General features: G+C 47.5%; 1 protein-coding gene across 4 annotated transcripts in view; it reads right to left on the reverse strand.

Annotated features, from left to right (window-relative positions):
• Positions 1–16,765, reverse strand: part of PPOX (protoporphyrinogen oxidase) — an 867,939-nt gene that overhangs the window by 196,327 nt on the left and 654,847 nt on the right. The window lies entirely within an intron of this gene.

The raw sequence follows: 16,765 nt of genomic DNA on the forward strand, positions 1-16,765 counted from the left end.
AATAATTTTCCACCTCTAAGCCCCAAAAATGGACACAACACACAACAGACATACAAAGGACAATGACGAGACATCCTCCCCTCCCACCCAACCTCTTGTCATTATTATGTCCCAATGCCAAACTTGCACCTCATCCAAATAAATCATTAAAGCACCCCCATGTCTCACTATATTCATTCTCCCGATGAAGTTTAGATGCCTGAGACCTCTCAAAATGTGAAAGCATTCGCAAATCCGCCAACCAATTTTCAGGATACAGCTGTTTCCTAGATTTCCACACTTTCATGATATGTTTTATTGCCATTAAGAACGCTCTAACAATACATTCTCATGATTTACAAGTTTCCTCAAATCTACCCTCAGCTTAGAGATAGACTACAGAAATAAAAGTTCGAGGAATTGATATACTTACCACCAGATCGGTCCAATATGCAAATAGGTCCCCCTTGAATGATCACAACCCCAACATAGATCAGTATTCGCCAATTCCCTTACACTCATTCTCACCGGCGTCCAATATATGCGACCCAAAATCTGTTGATGGATATACTGCATATTCAAGTCCATCTTGGCCTTTACCCTTACCTTCCAAGCATCATCCCATACTTTCCCGGACAATTCTCTTCCCAGCTCCGACACCCACGCCATTCGCAACCTCTCCTAAGAATCCCTCATACATTCCTGTAAAGGCATTAATTTAATATATGAGGAAAAACACCTGGGGCGTACTAAACAACTCACATACCTGGGGTTTACTACTCATTGGTCCACTCAACATTTGTTGCCTCTCTGTCATCAGTTGCACCAAAGATCTGTACCTCTCAAGCTCTCTATTACTCAACCTATGTTGATCAACCAACTCATCAAAGGAAATCATCCTTCCCTCATTCCATACATCCTCAATTTTCAAAATGCCCCTATTAGCCCATTCTCTCCAATTTAGCATTTTGTTCTCAATCTGTAATTAAGCCAAATAGAAGCCAAATACAAGCCGTATCATAAAAAAATAAAATCCTGCTCACACCACTGAATCCATGAATCCAAAGCAGATTTCGTAGCCACCAATGCTTCATACTTCACTCCCGAGTTTGGTAGCCTCCCATCAGAATATAAGAAATCTAAGGAAAAAGGACTAAGCCTCTCTCATTCCATTACAAGCCAAAAAGGGTCTGGTCCCCCTCCTCCCTTAAAATAATATGAAGCCTTTTTTAATAAGAACCCCTTATAGTAATTCTCCAACACCGGATAACCAAATCCCCCTTCCTTGACTTCAAGAATCATGATGAACCGTAGAATTTTTGGCCTTTTACCCATCCCCCACAAAAAGTCCCAAACAATTCTATCGATATGTTTGTGAATCCTCTTGGTAAATTTAAGAGGAAGCAACTGTATATAATATAAAACATTTGGAAGTAACATCATATTTATGGCATTAAGGCCCAAACGCTCAAAGTCAGCCTATCCCACCTATGTATGTCCCTTCACAAAATCGCCATCAATTTATCAACATTATACTCCACTGTCCTTTTAATATCACGTACCAAATAATTACCCAAATACATTACTGAAGCGTCAGCCCACTGACACTCCCAATCTAATAACCTTCTACTTGACGGACTCACATTAAGCGGGAAAACCACTTTTTTTTACCCCAATTTACTTTGTAGCCTGACAGATCCCATACTTCTTAGGTATTACCCAAATTGTTCGAACACGATTGTTCGAATTACCAAATTGACCGAAAGTCGAGGGTCCGAATTGACCTTTGCACAATTGACTGCACATATATATATATATATATATTTACATATATAATGGGGGTTGCGGGGGGTTTCCCCCCGCATATATGTAACAATTGACCTTCACAATTCGGTCAATTGTGCAAAGGTCAATTGTAATTCGAACAATTGTAGTTCGAACAATTCGTATACATCCACTTCTTATAACATATTCTTAAGAAGAGTCCCTCCATCAACTGGATTTGTTAACACCACCATCAAATCATCAGCGTATGCCAATATTTTCACCTCACAATCTCTCAATTTTCAACCACAAAGGTTCTATTCCTGCCTAATGAGTGCTAATAACGGCTCAAGAGCTAAATTGAATAAAAAGGTTGAGAGCGGGCAGCCAAAATGCTTGAGACAATACATCATTGACCCATAATTTAGCAGAAATATCATATTGTAAGGCTCCAATTGCATTCAGAAATTGCGGACCAAATACCATCTGAAGCAAAGTATAATTCAAAAATGACCAATTAACGCAATCAAACACAATCAAACGCCTCCTCAGCATCAAGAAAAGTATTTCTTTTGCCTTAGTGCTAGATAGAGCTATTATGTTCAATAAGGTCCTTATGTTATCATAACCACTCCTATTGCCCATGAATCCCACTTGCAAATAATCTATTAGCTCCCCTATATATTTATGCAACCTAATGGCCATGATCTTCGCAAAAATGTTTACATCCACATTCAACAGGGAAATAGTTTGGTAATTACCGCATTTGGAAGGATCTTTCCCTTGCTTAGGAATCAGTGTGATGACTGCCTCACGCATCGAAGGACATAACACCCCAACCGAAAGGAATTGATTATATAGGGCACACAATACAGGCACTAAAGCCGTGCTGAAAGATCTATAAAACTCCACAAGTAACCCACCCAAACCCAGGGAATTACCCGTACTGAGTTGACTAATAGCTTCCCTGACCTCGAAATCAGAGATCTGTGCGTCTAAAGCCTCTCTCCCTTCATCAGATAGACAGGGAATTTCTGTCTTAGCGAAGAGACTAGCTAACTTGTCTTCTTCAATCTGTGAACCATCCGAGTAAAGAGAAGCATAGAATGCTCTAAAGCATTCACAGATGTTCTAACTTCTAAACTTAAAGTCCCCTGTCTCAGCCTCAATTTTTTGGATAAACGATCTTTCAGATAATTCCTTCAATTTGTTAGCCAGGAGACGTCGCTGTTTGTCCCTCTTCTCCCAAAATGTCTGCTTCATGAAATATAAGCCTTTCTCTGTCTGTTCATCTATTGTATCTCTCAGTCTATCCCTTGCACAATCTAGCCTTAGCTTATCTTTCCTATATTTGGATAGAGCATATTTCTGCTGGAAGGCTCTTAATTCCGATTCTAGATCCTTAACTCTCCCTTCTCTCACCCTCCTTGCCCTGGACGTCCAATTAATCAACTACCCTCGTATAGTTGCCTTGAAAGCATCCCACACTTTCAGGCTATCCGTAGAATCTATATTTTCACTAAAAAAGTTATCAATGGAGGCACTAATAGCTTCACATCTTTCCTGCAAAATAAATGCTTTAAGTCTCCATTTAATACTATTTGGTCTATATTTAATCTGACTCATACTTAACTTCCCCAAAGAATGGTCTGAAAGGCATCCTTCCCCTCTGCTTACATCCAATACTTCGTCAACTGTCATGATTCCTGCCCCTCGTGTCCCCAGCCCTCCAAGATGTCAGGCTGGAGCCAGGCCACGATCACCTACATGGCCCTCAAGGGCCTCTCCATCCCTCCAAAGACCCACTTGGAGTCAGACTTGGCGCTTGTGGCACCAGACTCACTCACTCTCATAGGATAACATTGGGGATTGGACTTGTAGTGCGTTGTTGGGGACAAGATGGATACCCCCACATATTTCGGTTCCCAGAACTGCATGTGCAGTCTAGTCTTTTGGGTATGGTTCAGCCCAGAGACACCAGGGATACCCAGAGACTATTTAAGCCATGCCCACGCTGAGAAACATGCTTTGTGTTTTCTGCACCTGCAGCGTGACACTCACCGTGTTCGGATCTGTCTCCAGTAGGCCTGCATCTTTCTTCTGCGTTCAGCTCCTGCAAGAACAAGAACACTGTTAGGAACAGCCTTACCTTGCAGCGCTTCTGCCCATCATTCATCGCTGCTTCTGTTCTGCGGCCATCTTCGGCGGTGTCATTCCCATACTGGCACGCTGCTTCCTAAGGGAAAGGGAAAAGAACAGAAAAAAGGCATTAGTAAGCATTCAGCAAATCTTTGCTTATTTTTAAAGACTGTACGAGCTTCAAACACTTACCTGAATCCCAGCCGCTTTGGGGGTACTCTGTCTCCGGAACTTCTCCTCCATCTGCAAGAGGGAAAAGACACTGCAGGTTAGCATGGAAACATCTAGAGGCGCCGCATACCGTGCTTACTCACCGGATTTCTTCTTCATAACCGGCATCCACGCTGAAAACGTCGCGGCACCTAAAAGACACAGAAAAAGAACTCAGTTCAATACAAATACGAAAGGGTTGCATCGCGCATCGTGCTCTAACTCACCTTCAGCGCTACTCCTCTCAGCAGCACGTCACCATCCCCGGATGCCGGCCATCATCTAAGGAAGGAAAGGAACGAAGTTAGAGAACTGTTCAAAAGACTGATTATACTTACCTGTCGGACTCTTGCCAGTGAAGTAGCTAGGCAGCAACGAGCCTGCATCAATCAACGCTCCCCTGCGCTGAAAGCAGGATGCAGAGCACTCTTTCCAAGAAAACAAGGCAGAGTCTCCAGTCAAGTAGACTCCAGGGAAAGGTTCGAGGTCGTAAGAGGTCGGAACAGGCTGGGTGACGTCCCCGTCGATACCAGGTGAGCCTTACATCAACCAACTATCAGAGATCAGTAAGTAATCCAGCCTCGAATGTCGTGAACTGAAGAACAGAATGAGAACTCTTTCTTAGTAGGATGCAATGACCTCCACTAAGGCAAAGGTATCAAACTCCCAAAAGGCTCGACTTAAGTTTGAGACCTGTGAATCTACAAACTGATAATCTATCAAATGTGGCATCTAATACACAGTTAAAATTGCCCCCAAGAATAATGCGGTCACCATTCATACTCCTCCTCAGAGATTCTGTCAGTTCTTTGAAAAACCTGACGCCATTAGTGCACGGACTATACACTGATCCCACCATCATCACTCTTCCTTCACATTTTACATCCGCAAAAATAAAACGGCCTTCATCATCCATGAGTGCATGCTCTACTACAATACCCAACTTTTTACGAATTAATAACCCGACCCCCCTCGATCTTCCAGAATAACAATTCTGGTGCTGTTTCAAGGACCCCATTTTATACAGTAACAAAGATCAACCCAGACTATCCTTCCAATAACCATTTTGCACATACTAAATCTTCCCAACACTCTGAAATGAGGTAGTCAAAGAAATAATGGTGTAGATTGCTGTAATTACCCCACACACAAAGAACACATAAAACACAAAAACATAACACATAACTACATCAACCTGTTTTAATTGAAGAATGTCCATCAACCTGTCCAATTAATAAGGTCTAAAATATACAAACCTCCAAGTCTAAACTGTAAACTCAGAATGCTATGCCCAAAAACACATATATATCAATACATCCCTCCCTTATCAATCCCTAACCCTAGATATACTTCTCAATAATATCACAATGAAACTCCCTATCCTATCACTTAATGTCACCCCAATACCAAGACTCCCATATCCTAACACACCCATTGCCAAGTACCACCAAACCCCATAATATTCACACCCTTCCATAGCTGTCACTAACATCCTCCCCCCTCCCTCACATTGTCAGCACTATACCCTGACACCATTCCCTCACTAAAGAATCCACAATACCCAGTGATTGACCATTTTAGGGGATTGCATGAATAAGATTTACCAGGTTAATCACTGTAGTGACCTCCTTACTCCTAGTCCATAGTCCCCTTTCCTCCATACTTATGGGGACATCTCTCCGTCCTGTGGGACGGGACCGGAGCACTTTGTAAAAAGCATCCACATTTTTCAAAAAATGTGTCCTTCCTCTCTTTCTTGTGTGGGGCCAGGCGCGTGGCTGTAACCCCGCCCACCTTGGCTCCGCCCCGCGCATCGCCCATCAGTCCTTTTCTATCGCCAGGTCAAAGACCGATTAGCAATAACAGAGGAACCTTATTAGAGGGGACGACGGGCGGGCGTATGGAGGAAAGGGGACTATGGACTAGGAGTAAGGTGGTCACTACGGTGAGTAACCTGGTAATACTCCTATGTCGCGTCCCCTTTCCTTCATACTTATGGGAGATTCCCCAAGAACTCCTTACAGGAACTATGGGTGGATGGAAATACCCCTTACTGAAACAGGTTTTTTAGTACAGCCTGACCAAACTGAGCGTCACCTCTTGAGCTCATGTCGAGACAATAATGCTTACAGAAAGCAGATGGGGAGGCCCAAGTAGCTGCCCTAGCAATGGACTCCCAGGGGACATATTTCTGAAAAGCAACCGCAGCTGCCTTACCCCGCAACAGGTGTGCATGAATACCCTTAGGAGGTTTCAGCCCTTGGACAGTGAAGGACTCTGTGATGCAGGCGGCGATCCACCTAGAAATAGTTTCCTTAGACGCCTGCCTGCCTGTCTGCCCTGGCGGTTACCGAAGGTCACAAAAAGTTGAGAAGATCGATTGATTCAGATGGAATTCGGTCACCACCTTCGGTAGAAAGGCCGGGTTTGTCCGAAGGACTACCTTGTCCTTGTGAAAGACCATGAAAGGATGCTCCACCAACAATGCCTGGAGCTCACTCACTCTCCTTGCCGACGTAATGGCGACCAAAAAGGACACCTTCCAAGACAAGTACTTGAGGTCAACTGTAGCCATTGGTTCAAAGGGTTTATGGCACAGCGCCATCAGGACAACATTTAGGTCCCACGGCGGGTGCGGTGCGGACTACGAACCGGAGGGTAGAGGTGTGTCAAACCTGCAAAATGCCTCTTAACCACTGGGTTACTCAGAGAATACGAGCACTGGTCTGTAGAAAGATAAGCGGAAACCGCTGAAAGGTAAGTCCTGCATGACAGAACATGAACCCCTGACTCTGCTAGGAAGGACACGAAGGACAGCACCGTGTCAATCGTGGCCACCCTTAGATCCAACTTCTTCTCCAAACACCAATGACAGAACCTGAGCCATTTACTCTTGTACTGAGATCTGGTCGATGGTTTCCTGGCTGCCTGGATAAAGCACATGTTATCCGTAGACAAATTCAGATGCTCTAAAGACTTGAACTCAGGCACCATGCCGCCAAGCTGAGTGATTGTGTAGAGGGGTGCCACATCTGTTGTTCCCCCCTGGTGAAGAAGATCGGGAGTTACTGGTAACCTGATCGGTGGATACACCGACAGGTGTTGAAGTTCTGAGAACCAAAACCTGGCCGGCCACCACAGGGCTACAAATAGAAGGGAACAGTTCACTGAGTTCTTCAACTTCCAGATCGCACGGTGAACTAGAGGCAGAGGTGGGAAGGCGTAAGCTCTCATGTTGTGCCATGGAATCTCGAGAGCAACCCCCAGAGAGGAGGCTCACAGCCCCCCTCTGGAGGCATACCGAGGAAGCTTCTTGTTCACCGCTGTAGCGAAGAAGTCCACCTCCGGTGTGCCCCAACGCGAGAAAATCCATGAGAGGACCTCTGCCTTCAATTCTCACTCGTAGCTGACCACCGTCCGCCGGCTGAGGGCATCCGCTGTGACATTCAGCTGGCCCGGGATGTGCACTGCAAGCAGCCAGACACCATGAAGCACGGCCCACTTCCATATCTGGATGGACAGGTCCACGAGGGGGGGGAGACTTCGTTCCCTCTTGCTTGTTGATGTAATACATTGACACCATGTTGTCCGTGCGTATGCGGACCACCTTGTTGACAATGAGCGGTCTGAACGCCCTGAGCACTAGGAAGATCGCCAGGAGCTCCAAGTGATTTATGTGCAGGAGCTTGTCCTGAGGCGCCCAGAGGTCCAAGACCTGAAGAAGATCTAACGTCACACCCCACCCAGAAGGGAGGAGGCCGTCGTGATCGTCACCGTGGGGGCTGGGTCCTGAAACCCCACACCCACCGACAGGTGTCTGAGAGACGACCACCAATCCAGGTCCACTCTCATGGAATCCGTAATCATTATCAGTTTGGAATCCGGGTCCACAGCCTGACGCCAGGAACTCCGAAGAGCCATATGGGTCCGTCTCATCTTGAGACGAGCAAGAGGAAGAGCCAGTACACACGAGGCCATGAGGCCCAGAAGCCTCTGGAACCACGAGGCCGACATGCTCTCCGACTGCGCAAACATCCGACACGCGGCTAACAGATCCGCCATTCTGTCTCCGGTCAGATACACTCTGCAGTCGATCGTGTTCCAACGAAAACCCAGGAAAATCAGATCCTGTGAGACCGTCATGGAGGATTTCCGCCAGTTCACCGACAGCCCAAGATGGAACAGGAGCTGAAGGAGAGACTGGAGGTTACCCGCTGCTGCCAGCGGAAAAGGGCTGTGTAAGAGCCAGTCATCCAAATAAGGATACACATGGATACCCTGTAGACAAAAATAGGCCGCAATCACCGCCATCATCTACGTGAAGACACGCGGCGTCGAGCTGAGGCCAAAAGGAAGCACCCGAAACTGGAAGTGCTCCTCTCCCAAAGAAAAGCAGAGATATCTCCTGTGTGGATTCCAAATCAGGATATGCATATACGCGTCCTGAAGGTCCACAACGCTGAGCCAATCGCCCATCTGTAAGGAGGAGCGTATCTGGCTGGGCATGATCATCTTGAATTTCTCTTGGGGTAGGAAAAGATTGAACTGGGAAAGGTCTAGGATGGTGCGCAGGCCAGCCTGGTTGGGTTTGGGCACAGTAAACAGCCGGGAGTAGAAGCCCTCCCCTCGCTCCCAAAAGGGAACGGGTTCCACAGCTCTGAGGTCCAGAAGTTTCTGAACTTTGGCCTTGAGGGAGGGTGAGCCCGGCAGCTGAAAAGGAGTGTTGAGGGGTGGGGTAGGGGGTAAAGGTAAGTGGAAGCCCGCTCGAGCGACTGACAAGACACATCGGTCTTCTGTGATGGTCTGCCACGCCTCCCAATGAGACGCAATGCGTCCTCCCACCGGGGACTCGTGCGAGCACGGAAAACCCTCATTTGGTAGGCTTATCGGTGGCGGTGCCACATGAACCTGATGACGAGGCTGAGGAGCGAGAGAAAAACCACGTGCGCTGTTGTCTACGGAGGTTATTCCTCGCTGGAGTATCCACTTTTCGGTATTTCCGGTCGAGGAAGCCCCTGAAACCAGAGGAGGGTCGACTTTGTGACAACGGTCTCTTGGATTTGAAAGGAGCTTTGACCAGAACAATGATTTAGCTGTCTGAGTGCTATCCTTGGTCTTGGTGAGCTCTACATCAGTAGAAGAATGAAAAAGCTCCTTACCATCAAATGGAAGATCCAACATCTTGTCTTGCACTTCCTTAGAAAATTCAGTGGCATGCAGCCATGCCTGCCGTGAGGTATCAACCCCCAGCATAAGGCCCCGAGCTGAGGTGTCTATGTGATGAGCCGCAGCCTTCAGGAGATCCTGGGCCAAGACCCTGGCATCGGAAAGGCCTCCTTTGAAGTCCTCCAGCTTCTCGACCGGGATGTGCTCCTCAAACTCCGACAGACCTTTCCACATCTGCATGTTATCTCCCGCTAATATCAACTCAGCGTTGGCCTGCCTAAGCTGCAAGGCCGAGTTGGCAAAAAAATGTCTCCCTAGGGAGTCAAGGAGCTTGTCCTCCTTTCCCAAGACCTGAGTAGCCGTCGTGGAAGAGGGTGCTGCAGGTCTGGATTGCAACGTGGCCGCAGCCACCACTGTGGAGGAGGGAGGCGGACAAGACGACAGGGCCACCTCTTCCGAGGAATGTAGCCTGTACTTCGCGTCAATCTTTTTATTTACAAAAAGTCCTGAGTGTGGCTTTTCCCATACTCTTCAGACCTCGGCCAGAACGTCCTTCTGCAGGAACAGGCCGATACACTCCAAGGGAGACAGGGTGAACGCCCCAGAAAGCACGCCCTCTTGCGGAGCGGGTGCCTCGGGCACCGGAACATCTAAGAAACTCATGTCCAGTACCCGGTCATGAAAGGCTCTGATAGAGCGGGGAAGGTCCTCGTTGTCCTTGAGGATCATCTGACAGGTCAGGATCTTGCTGAGCCATGCCAGGAACTGCCTTGTCCACTGGGGACAATGGAGGCACAGGCGAAAGAGCCGGGGGAGGCACCACGGGCAAGGGAGGTGCCGGCGGAACCACTGGAGGAACGGGTGGAGCCGGAGGCACAGGTGGACATATCTCCTTGAAAAGCCCTTTGAAATATTCCCTCATGGGGTCGGTGCGCATAAGCGCTTGAAATTTACCGAAAAAGGCGTCCTCAGGAGATTGCTTCAGAACCTGAGGAGGCCTCTCATGAGGTGGACAAATCCACGGAGGTAACGGGGAAGGGTGCCATGCCGGCCCCTCCACCGACGTATCCACATAAATCAAAGGTGCCGCCCCCGCGGCCAATGAAACATTGTGCGGAAGAGGCATCCAGGCGTTCCAATCATAAACCGGCCGGTAAGGATGCGCACAAGGGACCTTAGGTTCACCCAAGGGACCGAACCCTACACCAGAGGCCGATGGCGTAGTTGTAGGGGTAGCACCTAAAATGGCTGCCGTGGTCTTGGCTGGAACGGGCGCCATTTTGTCCTCATCTGAGGGGAACTGCGGCACGTGAGGAAGTGAGGCAGGGGTCCCCGTCGATGGATCAGGGGTCTTAATCTTAGCCTTAACATAAGGAACCCCGGCAGAGCCAGTACTATGAGGCCTGGAATGTTTTTGAGACATACCAAATGCCAACTGAGCCTTTCGAAGGAAGGACCTCAGCACTGCCGGTAAAAGAAGAACTTTGCTTCTTTGCCCCCTCAACAGATCTGGTGTCACCACAAGAGCGGGAACAGTGAGCAACCGCTTTCACCGACAAGGCCTTGTCCGGCCTCTCAGAACTGTTGGTAGTTTTAGCCTCTGAACGAGGGACCTCGGACCCAGGCCCGGTAACAGCCTTATATGCACGGGCCCCGATCATCCGTTCGGTAACAAGCCCAGCCAAGGCCTCGGGGCGCACCCTGGTCTTGTTTTTGAGGGAAGCCGACAGAGAGGCCTCAGAGCGAGCTCCGGTACCCCACGATTCAGTAGAACTGGGTCTACAAACAGCCCCCACAGGAGGGGCCTCGGAGTGTACTCCGGTGTTCATAGGCCCCTTACAGAGACCCTGAGAGAAAACTCCGGTAGAATTATTAGGCCCAACGGGCACCTCAGGGCGAACCCCGGTAACAGAGCGATCAACGCCCCTCCCGGACCGAGAGGAATCCGGAAAGGTATCCCCTGGCCGGGGTGCTCTGAAAAGTAAAGAACTTACCGGGCGTTTTTTCTTCTCGTCGATGAACGCCTGAAAATGCGAAGGAGGAGTTTGTCGGAACACCGCCTCCCACCGCTCCAACCGACGTTGAAGTGCCCGGACCGAAAGGGAGTGCAGTAAAAAGAGGAGTCCCAACAGTTTTCCCGGACCCAAACACTCTAAACAAAGAGGATGGGGATCCGCCCTCGCGAAGCGACGGTGACACGATGAACAATCTGGAAAGTCTAACTTGAAAGACAGACAGACTAATAAACGAACGCTAGCGAGAGCCAGAGAGGAAAAAAGGGAAGAAAATCTTCCGAGGATGCAAGTGCGTCCGGCCCCGATCGAGCGGAGAAAAGGACTGTGCGTGGGGCGGAGCCAAGGTGGGTGGGGTTACGGCCGCGTGCCACACCCCACACAAGAAAGAGAGGAAGGACACATTTTTGGAAAAATTTGGATGCTTTTTACAAAGTGCTCCGGTCCCGTCCCACAGGAGGGAGAGATGTCCCCATAAGTATGGATGAAAGGGGACGGGACGTAGGAGTAAAATCTAACCTTGCAGCTGAAGCCCATATGGCATCACTATTCTACTAGGTTAAAAGTCTCAGCCGACGTTACAAAAAGAAAGTACAGGACATGTTCCAAACCACCTGCAGACATTACCATGACTGTCTTTCCACCGAATCCAAAAATCTTCATTGCCACTCGCCGTGGATCAGCACTGCATAAGTCATGCAGCACTGTCATTTGCTCGCAGCAGTTCGTATAACACCCATCTATAACCTTCCAACACTACCAATTCCGTAACTTCCATACGATGTAGTGAGTAGACTCCTCCAAGCGCTCTCTCATCGCTTCTTTAGGAGCATATATGATGCAAGAGGCTCATTATCAAAAGATGATCGCTGAAAGAGCCCTGTAAAGGACAGAATATAGGTGGGGCTCTGAACACAGCACTAGCAAACAATGAACAAGTTCCAGCCCTTCTTTGCAAGCAAACATCATCACAACCTCAACCACCCCACCCCTCAAACATTGTAATTAGCCAAACCCTTAGTGCTAATGAAGCCACAAGGAACCCTAAAAGGAAAACAGGGCCCAGAAGCTGGGATCTGAAACAGCAATAAAAAGGTGCACGCTTTTATTGCAGATCCTATATATATATATATATATCACAAAGAGCAGTATTTGTTAAAAAAAAAAAAAAAACTTATATAGCCCCATAGAGTTCAGGCAAGTGTGCGAGGGCCTAAGGTAGGATTTCTTTTACCACCCTAATTGACTCAGCGGGTATGTGGATGCCATCTTTCAATGCCCACAAAGTCATCAAAGTATCCATTGTCCTAGATAGCGAACAGCGCTGTCTCCTGAGTAGCGGTGCTAGGATCACGATCTTTCCTAAGCACTTGTTTTTGCAGAGTGGTGCCTAATTTTGCTGCAGCCAAGATGAGGGGAAAGGCGTAACAGCAGGGGTCACGTGGTGGCACCACTGTAGCCGGGATTCAGATATCACCATCTATCGTTTCTGACAACGGAGGCCTAACACAGGCGCCAGCCCGGCCCAATAGGAAACAGATTAGAAGTTCACATCGAAGTCAGTCAGTCAGTCAGAAAAGGTTATTTCGGATTAAAAAATCCATAAAACACATAAATCCAAGCAATACATACAATTAATAAAACCCTTCCCTTGAGAACATCCACAAAAACCACATTCTGCATCTTCAAAGACAGTCCCAGAATAAAATACCTAATAAAATACAATATAAACTGCCGTTACCGCAACAATATCAAACCTACATTTTGAATACCCTTCCCAATGTAGCTAATCAGGGGAGTCAACAACACTCCTCGCCCTGTAACCTCAATAACCCATTTCTAAAATACATTGCTCTTTTCAAAAAGGTAAGTAAAGCCCATGCAACCAAAACAGAGTCTGTGCTTAACAGAAATAAAATATCCTTTCTGTAATGGCCAATCTTAATTTTCCTAAGGACTGGAATTATTGTCGATCTCTGTATCCCTATGTACCGTGGGCAAAATAGTAACAAATGCACCCAGTAATATACCCACACACCGGACAAACAGCAGTATCCGGATAGCCTTTCCAGTTCACTGTGTTCCCCCGCAAACTGAGACAATCAAACCTTGCCCTAGTGAATAGCCACCAATCTTTTTTATACGAACCACAAATTAAGTAGGGTTGAATCACCAAAGGCCGACTAATCATTGCATGCAATTTAACAGTGTTATTTTCGTACTGTAAAAGTATTCTCTTCCTGACAAACACTTCGCCCAAAACAGGTTTATAACAATTCACCTCTGTTTTAGTTTAAAGGGCAGCTGGAGAAAAAAGAATACTTAAATTAGCCTCTTCTAGAGCTTTAGCTATATAATCAAGCCATGGAATTATTTGCCACCCCGTCCACCCCAAAACAGATCTAATAATAAAATGGCAAAGAGAGGCATGTACATTCGACCACCTCCGGACCCAGAAGATTATTGGGGCCAACGCCCACTGATCCCCCCCAAAATTCCAGACCCATTTGTCTGTGGATAGAAATACTTGCTGAAGAATTAGGGAGTCCCAGAAGTCTCCTGAAAAATGGATTCTCCTTGACTTGTACCTCATCCGCTTTCGGGAAACCCCACAAAGGTGCCCCATATAGTGTAACTGCCTTTGCTTGTGCTACATATATCTTGGCTACCACATGCCTACTTGACTTTTGAATCTAGGTGAACCTCCGCCACCTTAGTCAATGCAATCTAATGTGTATTAGCTGTCTATTTTGACTTTTGAATCTAGGTGAACCTCCGCCACCTTAGTCAATGCAACCTAATGTGTATTAGCTGTCTATTTTGACTTTTGAATCTAGGTGAACCTCCGCCCCCTTAGTCAATGCAACCTAACATGTATTAGCTGTCTATTTTGACTTTTGAATCTAGGTGAACCTCCGCCCCCTTAGTCAACGCAACCTAATGTGTATTAGCTGCCTATTTTGACTTTTGAATCTAGGTGAACCTTTGCCCCCCCTTAGTCAATGCAATCTAATGTGTACTAGCTGTCTACTTGACTGTTGAATCTAGGTGATCCTCCTCCCCACTTAGTTAGCACAAACCAGTGCGACACTAGCTACCTTATGACTATCACACTCATATGAAGCCCGCCACACCTAATACATGCAATCCAAAGTGATTCATCACGCCCTTGTGATTCGGAAGTCCACTGCACAGCTCCTAGGAACCTAACAACTTAGGAACCAGCTGACACCAGACACTTGCCCACCGCTCGCACCTCCTCCCACCAATATGTACCTACCGGGTATATATTCAGTACTGCTGAGAGTCATCCTCCACCTTATGCACGCATCTAGTCATCTCAGCCCCCCCGGGCCCGACGAGCATGGCTACCACCCCTCCACTCACCATGTACCTCTCTACTCTGTGCAACCTCGCCGCTAGAAATTCTAAACTACGTGCCAGACTCCCCAAAATATATGAGCCCAGAGCTAGGGATACTACCCTCACCAAACTGTCCCCAGCCTCACATCATGGCTTTCCCCTCCAACAAATGCACAAACCCACCCAAGCCCAGCCAAACGAATACTATAACCAAACATAAGTCTCGATTTTCAACCTCTACACCTACTACGAGAAAACCTACCACTACACCCTTAAGAGGGGCCTTAATCAATGCGAGATCTGTATTAGCTCACGCGTTAGACATAGCAGACCTCATCCTAACTGAAGAACTAGACTTCTTAGCCATCTTTGAGACCTGGCTTCATGCAGCAGCTGGCCCAGCCCTTGCGCTAGCCATCCTTGAGGATTTCTCCATCCTCCGAGCAGACAGAACTGACTCCAGAGGCGGGGGCCTGGCTATAATCGCTAAAACCCACCTCAACCTTAAACCCGACACCTCCGATCACTACTCATCTTGTGAATTGCTCACAGCCAAACTCCCCACTACTAACTCCCAAACCATCACCATCCACCTTCTATACAGACCCCCAGGTCCCCTAGGCTCCTTCGAGGAAGACCTTAACTCCATCCTCTCCAACAACCTAAAGAATACCTCCCAATGCCTCCTCATAGGAGACTTTAACCTTGGCTACAATGACTCTAAAGACACCCAAGCGTCCGCCATTAATAACTCACTGTCAGAACTAGGCTTCACCCAAAGAGTGTCAACCCCCACTCATAACAAAGGGAGAACTCTTGACTCGATAGCAGACCACAACTGCGCGATTTCCATCACTGCCATCACCACGCAACCCTGGTCAGACCACCACCTCCTCTCCTTCACACTTGAAGCGCCCAGCCCAATCGCTAACACCTCCCTAGCCACAGCCATCTCGACTAGAAGCAAGAAAAATATAACTGTGGAAAAACTCATCCCTCTCATTCTACTTACATTGAACCAACTCCCTGCCAACTCCAACCCCCACCTCTTGGTTGAAGGCTACAATAGCATGCACCTAGCCCTAGATGCCATCGCACCACTAAAGCTGAGAAAACCCAAGCCAATAAAACACTTGAATACCTGGTTCACGCCCCACCTAAAAGCTGTCAGATCAGAGAAACGCAAAAAGGAACAAATATGGAGACAAGCTCCCACAGACAGCAACACGCTGATCCTCAACAAAATAGTTTCCACCTATAAAAAAGAAATCCTCCTCGCCAAACAAGAATCTTACAACCTGAAAATACTGCATGCCAAATCCAGCACTAAAGAATTGTTCACCATACTAAAAGAGCTAGAAACACCGATCCCGGCCCCAGACACCTGCAAAAAAGACAAACAATGGTGCACCAGCATCCAAAATGCCCTATCCAACAAAGTTGCAGGCCTCCAAATCAAAATTAACAACAAGAAAGAGACTTTATCCAACTCCAAACCCATAAACACCCCCTCAGGCACCATCCCTCAACACCCTTCCCCGAACCCCCTCACTCGCTTCAGCTTCTCCAAAGTTTCCACTCTAGAAATGGAAAAAATCATACTCGGCCTCAAGCCTTCTAACTGCCAAGGCGACCTACGCCCACCTCAAATCATCAAAGACGAAGCCAGAGACCTATCCCTGTTCATTACCAAACTCATCAATGCCTCCTTCTCTTCAGGTACTATCCCCAACAACCTAAAAGAATCGTGGGTCCTCCCCCTACTGAAAAAACCCAAATTCGACCCAGCAGTACCCACCAACTACAGACCCATCACCACCGTCCCCTTCCTACTAAAAATCCTACACAACACAGCCTACCTACAAATTCAAAAATTCCTTGAACAAAACCACCTCCTAGGAGTCCGGCAATCAGGATTTAGACCCCAACACGGCACAGAAACTGCACTCATCGACCTCAAGGCCCAAATTGACACTCTGAGAGATAATGGGAAAACTGCCTTACTGCTCCTCTTAGACCTTAGACCTTGATAACAAAATCCTATGTAGCAACTAAGACTCGTCTGCCCACTTTCCCCAAGAAGCTATTGGCTGGATCACATCATTCCTGAGCAACAGGTCCATGCGCGTCTT

This window comes from Ambystoma mexicanum, chromosome 1p (genome assembly GCF_040938575.1).
Source record: "Ambystoma mexicanum isolate Mex_15411 chromosome 1p, UKY_AmexF1_1, whole genome shotgun sequence".
Classification (NCBI taxonomy): domain Eukaryota; kingdom Metazoa; phylum Chordata; class Amphibia; order Caudata; family Ambystomatidae; genus Ambystoma; species Ambystoma mexicanum.